The following is a 7,149-nucleotide window of genomic DNA, read 5'->3' as shown; positions in this document are numbered from 1 at the left end:
GTACACATGGTGCAATGCATCAAGTCAAATATCACTTGCTTGTTCTTAGGGATTTAAGAGTGAGAAATAAGAATGGCAAACACATCTCCAAGGTACTTATTTTGTAATCAGTAAAGGGTTACCAGAGGCTAACATTCCTTATTGACTTTATAGACACCATTAAGAAAAGGAATGTCTGTTGCTGTCTCACTTTGTCCCGACTTGCTACATGTAAAACATACCATAAGGTTAAGTCTCTTAGTGTTGCAGTCATGCACCTTGTATCTTTTATAATCACGTAAATGTACTGCAACATCTCAAACCCCCGTAGTACATTATTGGCTTCTCAAAAGGTTTTCACTGCAGGCTCAATTAGAAAAGCAGTTGACTCAGTCAGGTTCCGGAGCACTCCGATCACAACTCCTGAATCAATAATGAATGAATCAATAAAGCCTATCAGAGGACGTTCTTCTTGCATACGGTCAATATTTCACAGTAAATCATTGGTTATTTTCATAGATTAATGGTGGAAAGAAAAATAAACCTCCCAACGGAGCTCTTGCCTTCTACTCAACACGGTCTAAAAGTGGATGAAAGACTGATCCATTAAAGCCTTATTCCAGAGCCCCTTTGGAGATCTGCTGTGGGTGAACAAGGCATTTTCCTGCAGTCTATTTGGAGGAACCATCCTGATTGATATTAACGCTATGCTATCCAGGGGCCCAAAGGTCTTTCCTAATATGTTATTTACATGTAATGAATCCTCTTTGCATACATACACTAGATGCATATTGATGTATTTTTGTAAGGATGTGCGTGGAAAGCAGTGCAGAATCAGCAAGGACATTAACGCAATCAATGATATAAAAACCTCCTTTAACTCTAAGAGGATGTCAAATAATGCAATTTATAAACTGGTTCCACAACATTATATCACCACTTCCTGACTCAAGATGGGATTCCCATTTCATTTACAAGTCTTGCATTATTCAGACAACTTTATTTAGGGTTGAAATGTAGACACTTTGTAAGGTTTTTAGGAACACAATCAACGCAGTCATCAGTTACATCCTTATGTATACACACTTAAAACAGAGCTGGTGCAACTGACGGTATAGTTACATTATTATTCACCTGATACCTGAACAGCTTCACTCAACAGCCACACATTTGGTAGATGATCCTGTCACAATTTATTGTATGCAAATATACACATTCTGGGTCTGCGGCAAAACATTTTAGTGTCATTTTATGCAGATCATCAAATATTTTCATACATTATCCCAGAGTGAAAATGGTATTAAATCAAAGCGATATAACATTTGATTAATTCCTTATCATTTCATAAACACACAGTAATTTCTCCTTTTCTATATTCAGTATTAATGTGCATATTTTATAGTTCTCTGTTTATGCCACTCATCTTATACAGTGAATGATGTGTAGTGTGTTGATAATTATGCAGTGAATCGTTCTTTATGACCGTGCAACAATGCACCAAGTTTGTCTCTTTTTATTCAATATAACAATGTCATAAGTTATTTGTGAGTATAATAGTGTTGGACAAAGCTGTTGTATACTTTTAAGATTGATTTATTCTTCATTTGAATCCCCATTACATGTTGCCTTGCTACTTTTCCTGTGGTATATAAAAAAAAGGAAAACTATATTACGCAGTGACTTTAAAATGTATTTTGATTTCATTTTCATCCAGTTTTGGACATCAGACCAGCGTTGCAAGAGGCAAATCTTCCATTTGGTTTATTTAACCCAGTACGACTCAGGTCCTGATCCTGGCTGCAGGCGAGAGCAAGCAGCTCAACCTTGATGCTATTACTTTCCATCATTCCACCAATTTCAGTCTAAAACTACTGCCTTTTTCTTCTCTGTGCAATCCCTTGAGAGATACTGTTTCTTTTGTGCAGCGGACATTTGCATTGTAAAAATAAGTGCATATGAGAGCTGGCATTAGTGCTGTTATACCAAATATTTAATTTGTGCTTGGCTTGAGGAAGGCCAAAGGGTCATCTAACAACAGCCACTGAAGATGTTAAGGAGATGGTACACTTAAGGACACTCAGTTTGGCAGTAACTCTGCTAAAATACAGTAAGGCAAGGCAAGGCAAGGCAAGTTTATTTATATAGCACTTTTCAACACAAGGCAATTCAAAGTGCTTTACAAAAAATGAAAGAGATTAAGAAAATGGCATTTAAAATCAGTCATTAAAAATAAAAGCTAATAAAATAAACATTAAAAGAAAAAATACATGGATAAAAGTTACAGTGCAGTCAATTAAACATTAAAAGAAAAAAAAGTACATGGATAAAAGTTACAGTGCAGTCTAAGATATGAATAGTTCAATTAAAAGCAGCGACAAAAAGAAAAGTCTTCAGCCTGGATTTAAAAGTAGTCAGAGTTGTAGCGGACCTGCAGTTTTCTGGGAGTTTGTTCCAGATATTTGGAGCATAATAACTGAACGCTGCTTCTCCATGTTTAGTTCTGACTCTGGGGACAGAAAGCTGACCAGTCCCTGAAGACCTGAGAGATCTGGATGGTTCATAATTTAGCAGGAGGTCAGAAATGTATTTTGGGCCTAAACCATTCAGTGCTTTATAAACCAGCAGCAGTAAGGGTTTAGACAGAGATTTTCCAGAATCCCTGCATCCTTGTGATTGAATGTGCACGTGCAATAAATTAAACACTGATGAGCAAAATATATAGCTGGAAATGCATGACTCATTTGAAGTTGAACCACATTTGATTGTGTCGTCCCATGAGGAAGTTAATGAACATTTAACCTGGTTTGCAGTCCTAAAATATGGCACATGGGTATAGAGATGGGTCTGTGGAGACTATCTGACCTGCTCTAAATGGACTTTTATTTGATACCTTGCGTAAGTTTTAAATTGCAGTGCTGACTGAGCTACAGATACTTTCGAAATAGAGTGAACGGGTTTTTCTGTAAGGTGGGACTTATGCTAATTTTTTGATGTTCACCTTAGAGAGCGTTTCAAATCAGTTATTCCACTTTGGCTTGGCCTAGAGGCAGAGCTGTAGTTTCATGTCTGGGATCAAAGGAGCAGAACTCTCACCTTGGTGTGCTGCTAAACTATATTTACTGTCACTCAGTTCTATCTGACAGGATTATAGGTAGCTCTCACAGCAACTGTAAATTGTAATTTACACAACTTTAGCCTGGAGCTGAGCAAATGTAGTAAATTCTGCCAGTCAGATGCTGATTTTGTTTTGCACTAATTCACATTCTGGATACAACTGCAGCAAGGAATGACATTGAACTTTAGTCCTAGTCTGTAACAACATGGTTGTTTTTGCTTATTTGAATGCAAAACTATTACTCAATTTGGGAACACTGGCTATGTTTCCTTTAAAACTAAATGCATTGTAACATTTAGCTCAAACCATAATACATATTTCTTTTAAATGTTTAAAAAAGAAGCCAGAACAGAAGTTTATATTGAAATATTATTATTTTGACACTCACCAATATTCTTTCGCCTCGCGACCGGAAGTCTCTTCCCAGGAGTTGCGTACAAGAACTATGACGCAGCTGCTGTCAAAAAACATTTCGGGAAGTTGTAAGTACTATTCAAAGTGAGGAAAACTATACAAACAATTTGACAGAAGTGCACATGCATTACATTTATAGGCTAGCTAACGTTGTTTACTAAAAGCTAACGTCGTTGCTACTGCTTGCTAACATGTTTTTGGTTGCAGATACAGCTCTCCACCGCCACCGGCTGTCTCTGCTGTACTGCCTGGCTGTCACCACTGCTCTGACACAATATATTGGCTAGGTAATAACCTTTACAGTCTATGGTAATAACGTCACACACGTTTAACAAATATATAATTTGTTAGTGCTTAGTACACAAACTGGTTGGTAAAGTTAGTCGCTATATTTATTTTTTAGCTTGTAGTTAGCATTGCCCTAGGCGTCAATTAGCAGCTTCGTTTAACACATTGACTGACAGTTATTTTCCTCTTTTTAAAGTAACACAGAGGAACCGTGCTTCACACCCGGACCGTTATACTGCAAGCTGACCAATGCAAGAAGCTGGGAGGATATTATCCTGGGACTGCCAACTTCGGTTATTTGAATGGTGAGTACGAATAATGTGATGTTGTTGTGTTATTGTAACGTTAAGTGGATTTGCGCACACATGCGTAATGCACTGTCACGGTATGTGCTGTCGTTCAAGCTAGCTGGAAGACTTTCAAGTGTGCATACTGTATATCCTTTGTTTCACTAGTAGTTTTTTTGCTAATGTTAGTTTCGGTTTGGCATGAACAGCTTTCCCTGTGGTTAACCCTCCTTGTTGTCGTCTACCAGAGGTGGAACAATTACACAGATTATTTACTTCTAAATAAATAGTATAACATACTCAGCAAAATGTCCTGCATTCAAAGGTGTACTTAAGTAAAAGAGTATTAGTACTAAAAGGAAAAGTACTCCTTCTGCAGAATGACCCATTTAAGCACCATATATTTATTTTAATTATTGTATTATAATTAGAGCTGTCAAGTTAACGCGTTAATAACGCGTTAACGCAAACAACAATTAACGCCACTAATTATTTTAACGCGATTATCGCATGTGTATTTTTTTTCCTCGGCCGCCCCGTAGTTTCAGAGCGCATCGAGTTTAAAATACCATCTACAATCTGATGCTGACAGCCCCGCTCCTGCCGCCCGCTTGTGGCAGACCACACTTCCACGCTCACCGGCAGGCACCGACTGGCCATCTGGAGGACCGGGAGGGTGTGTGTATGTGTGGCCCGAGCGAGCGAGAGAGAGACCTTACGTGCATTGTTGTTGTTAGCATATGGTGCTAGCTAGCTGAGCTAACGGATATGGAGCTGTTTAATGAAAACAGAGGAGCGACATTTCGCCACAACTGCGCCGAGCACTTGACTTTATGCAGGAAGCCAGACAGTGGGACATTGTACGAAAAGTCAGCACACTCAGCACGGATAGTGCGCAACATGATTGCAGCGTCCAGGCAGCTCCCGTTCGAGCATATGCCTTGAGTTGCACATAGCTCCAATGATCCATCACACACACACACACACACACACACACACACACACACACACACACACACACACACACACACACACCACACACACACACACACACACACACACACACACACACACACACACACACACACACACACACACACACACACACACACACACACACACACACACACACACACACACACACACCATTTGTATTGTATTATTGAATGAGAGAGGTTCCAGGTTGAATTGAGGCGAATATTTGTAATGTTCAGAGGTTGTTGTGTTTAATATTCATGAGAATTTTTGTCATTGTTCAAATGATAATAAACATTAGCATAAAGCATATTTGTCCACTCATGTTGATAAGAGTATTACAAACTTGAAAAATATTCCTCTAAGGTACATTTAGAACAGATCAAAAATGTGCGATTCATTTGCGATTAATCGCGATTAAATATTTTAATCGACTGACAGCCCTAATTATAATGATTGATTATTTAATGTGTTCACTTCAATGTTGCACTTGGTAAAAGTGGGCTTTATTTGAATTAATGTATACACTACTGGGTAGTTTGACCTATAATCATATATACTATTATATTAGATGATTTATATTTTGTATTTATAAATTGCAAAGTAGCAAGTAACTAAAGTGGTGAAATAAATGTATTGGAGTAACAAGTACAACATTTAGACAAAATATAGTGGAGTAGAAGTATAAAGTAGCTACAATACTTGAGTAATGTATTTTTTCTTTTTACTTTGATTGCGTGTTCCCAAACATGACGCAGTTTGTGATGCAGTTTGGTTTTGAGACATTGAAAAGCACAAGCCTCTTTCAGCTTCATACTGCCAGTCACTTTGTTGACCCTTAACATGTGTTGTTGTGCAGTTATGTTCAATTATGTCTGAGTGAGATTCAGGGTCATATCTCTTCTCTACATGAGGATGCGCTACTCTTTGTTATGCTCCTGCTTTCTGCAGTGAACAAGATCAACATGACCGGCGGTAAAATGATAAAACCTTGATCATGAGTATTCAATTATTATAGGGACCTGTAACATTACATTAAAGCAAAAAGGCAGATAAAGCTCATACCTCTAACCTCTGAATTACTTGTGTTATGTAAAATAGACCTGATAAAGTGCTATTTAAAGGTGGGGTAGGTAATTTTGGAGAAACCAGCTCGAGTGCGCTAGAATTTTAAAATACGAAACTGGAAAAAATCTGCCACTTCCTTACAGAGCCCCTCCTCCAACACACACGAACGCGCACATGACTAATGAGGGCACGAGATAAGTTTGTGCACAGATGGAAGGCTGAGAGGCAGGTAGGCCATCCAGTTATTTTAGCCGGGCCGGCTAAAATGATTGGTTGTGCTTTTTACAGTATTACGGCTTCCAGTGATTTTTTATGATATTCATTGCTTTCGGGATGTTAAGAGCATTCCATGGAATATAACAAAAAGTGTATCTCGAGCCGGTTTCTCAAACTTACCTACCCCACCTTTAAGTACAGTCCATTTACCATTACCTTTTACGACGAATTAGTTATCTATAATTGTATCAGTGCCATGTTTTTTTATTTTCATCATTAGGTGTTTTCACATTAGAGTCGCCCGGCACAGTATGTGAAAACACCTGTGTGGGTCGAGCATGCATCATTATGTTTCCTGATAATAATATTTTATTAGGCCAATTTGTTGATGATGCAATTTGCAATATCAGACCCTGCATTTTAGACATGTCGAGAAAAGAGTGTGGGAAATAGTGATAATGACCTTTATTACCAAAGGGAGACAGCCTCAGACAAGGGTAATAACATATTGCACACAGAAGTACATTCTTCAAATAAGGTGACATAAGTAGTTGTTGCCATGCTCGGTTATGAGATGATGGATTTGTTTTCCGGTGAATGTTTTCACCCTATTATTGTCACTGGTTGTGTTCTTCTTTTTTGGCAGTGTGCATTTTCAAGGAAAATGTCATACTTTTGGCACTCATTTTCATCAGTAATGATATATATCGTGCTTAATACTTACTTCTGAGTAAGAAAAGTGGCAAAAAAGACACCAAGTTTGGTGGTAAAATTAATTAAAAAAAATAAATAAACGAGGACAACTAT

At 38.0% G+C, this 7,149-nt stretch overlaps 1 protein-coding gene across 1 annotated transcript in view; it reads left to right on the top strand.

Moving 5' to 3' along the window:
• Positions 1-3,715: 3,715 nt before the first annotated feature.
• cntfr (ciliary neurotrophic factor receptor) overlaps positions 3,716-7,149 on the top strand; it is a 259,028-nt gene continuing 255,594 nt past the window's right edge. The window contains exons 1-2 of the mRNA XM_034229505.1: positions 3,716-3,795; positions 3,993-4,101. The gene's annotated coding sequence lies outside the window, so the exon portion shown is untranslated. The remainder of the gene's footprint in view (positions 3,796-3,992; positions 4,102-7,149) is intronic.

The sequence above is a fragment of the Gymnodraco acuticeps genome, unplaced genomic scaffold (assembly GCF_902827175.1).
Source record: "Gymnodraco acuticeps unplaced genomic scaffold, fGymAcu1.1, whole genome shotgun sequence".
Taxonomy (NCBI): domain Eukaryota; kingdom Metazoa; phylum Chordata; class Actinopteri; order Perciformes; family Bathydraconidae; genus Gymnodraco; species Gymnodraco acuticeps.
The sequence above is the reverse complement of the archived record's forward strand: the minus strand, read 5'-3'. Positions and strand labels throughout refer to the sequence as shown.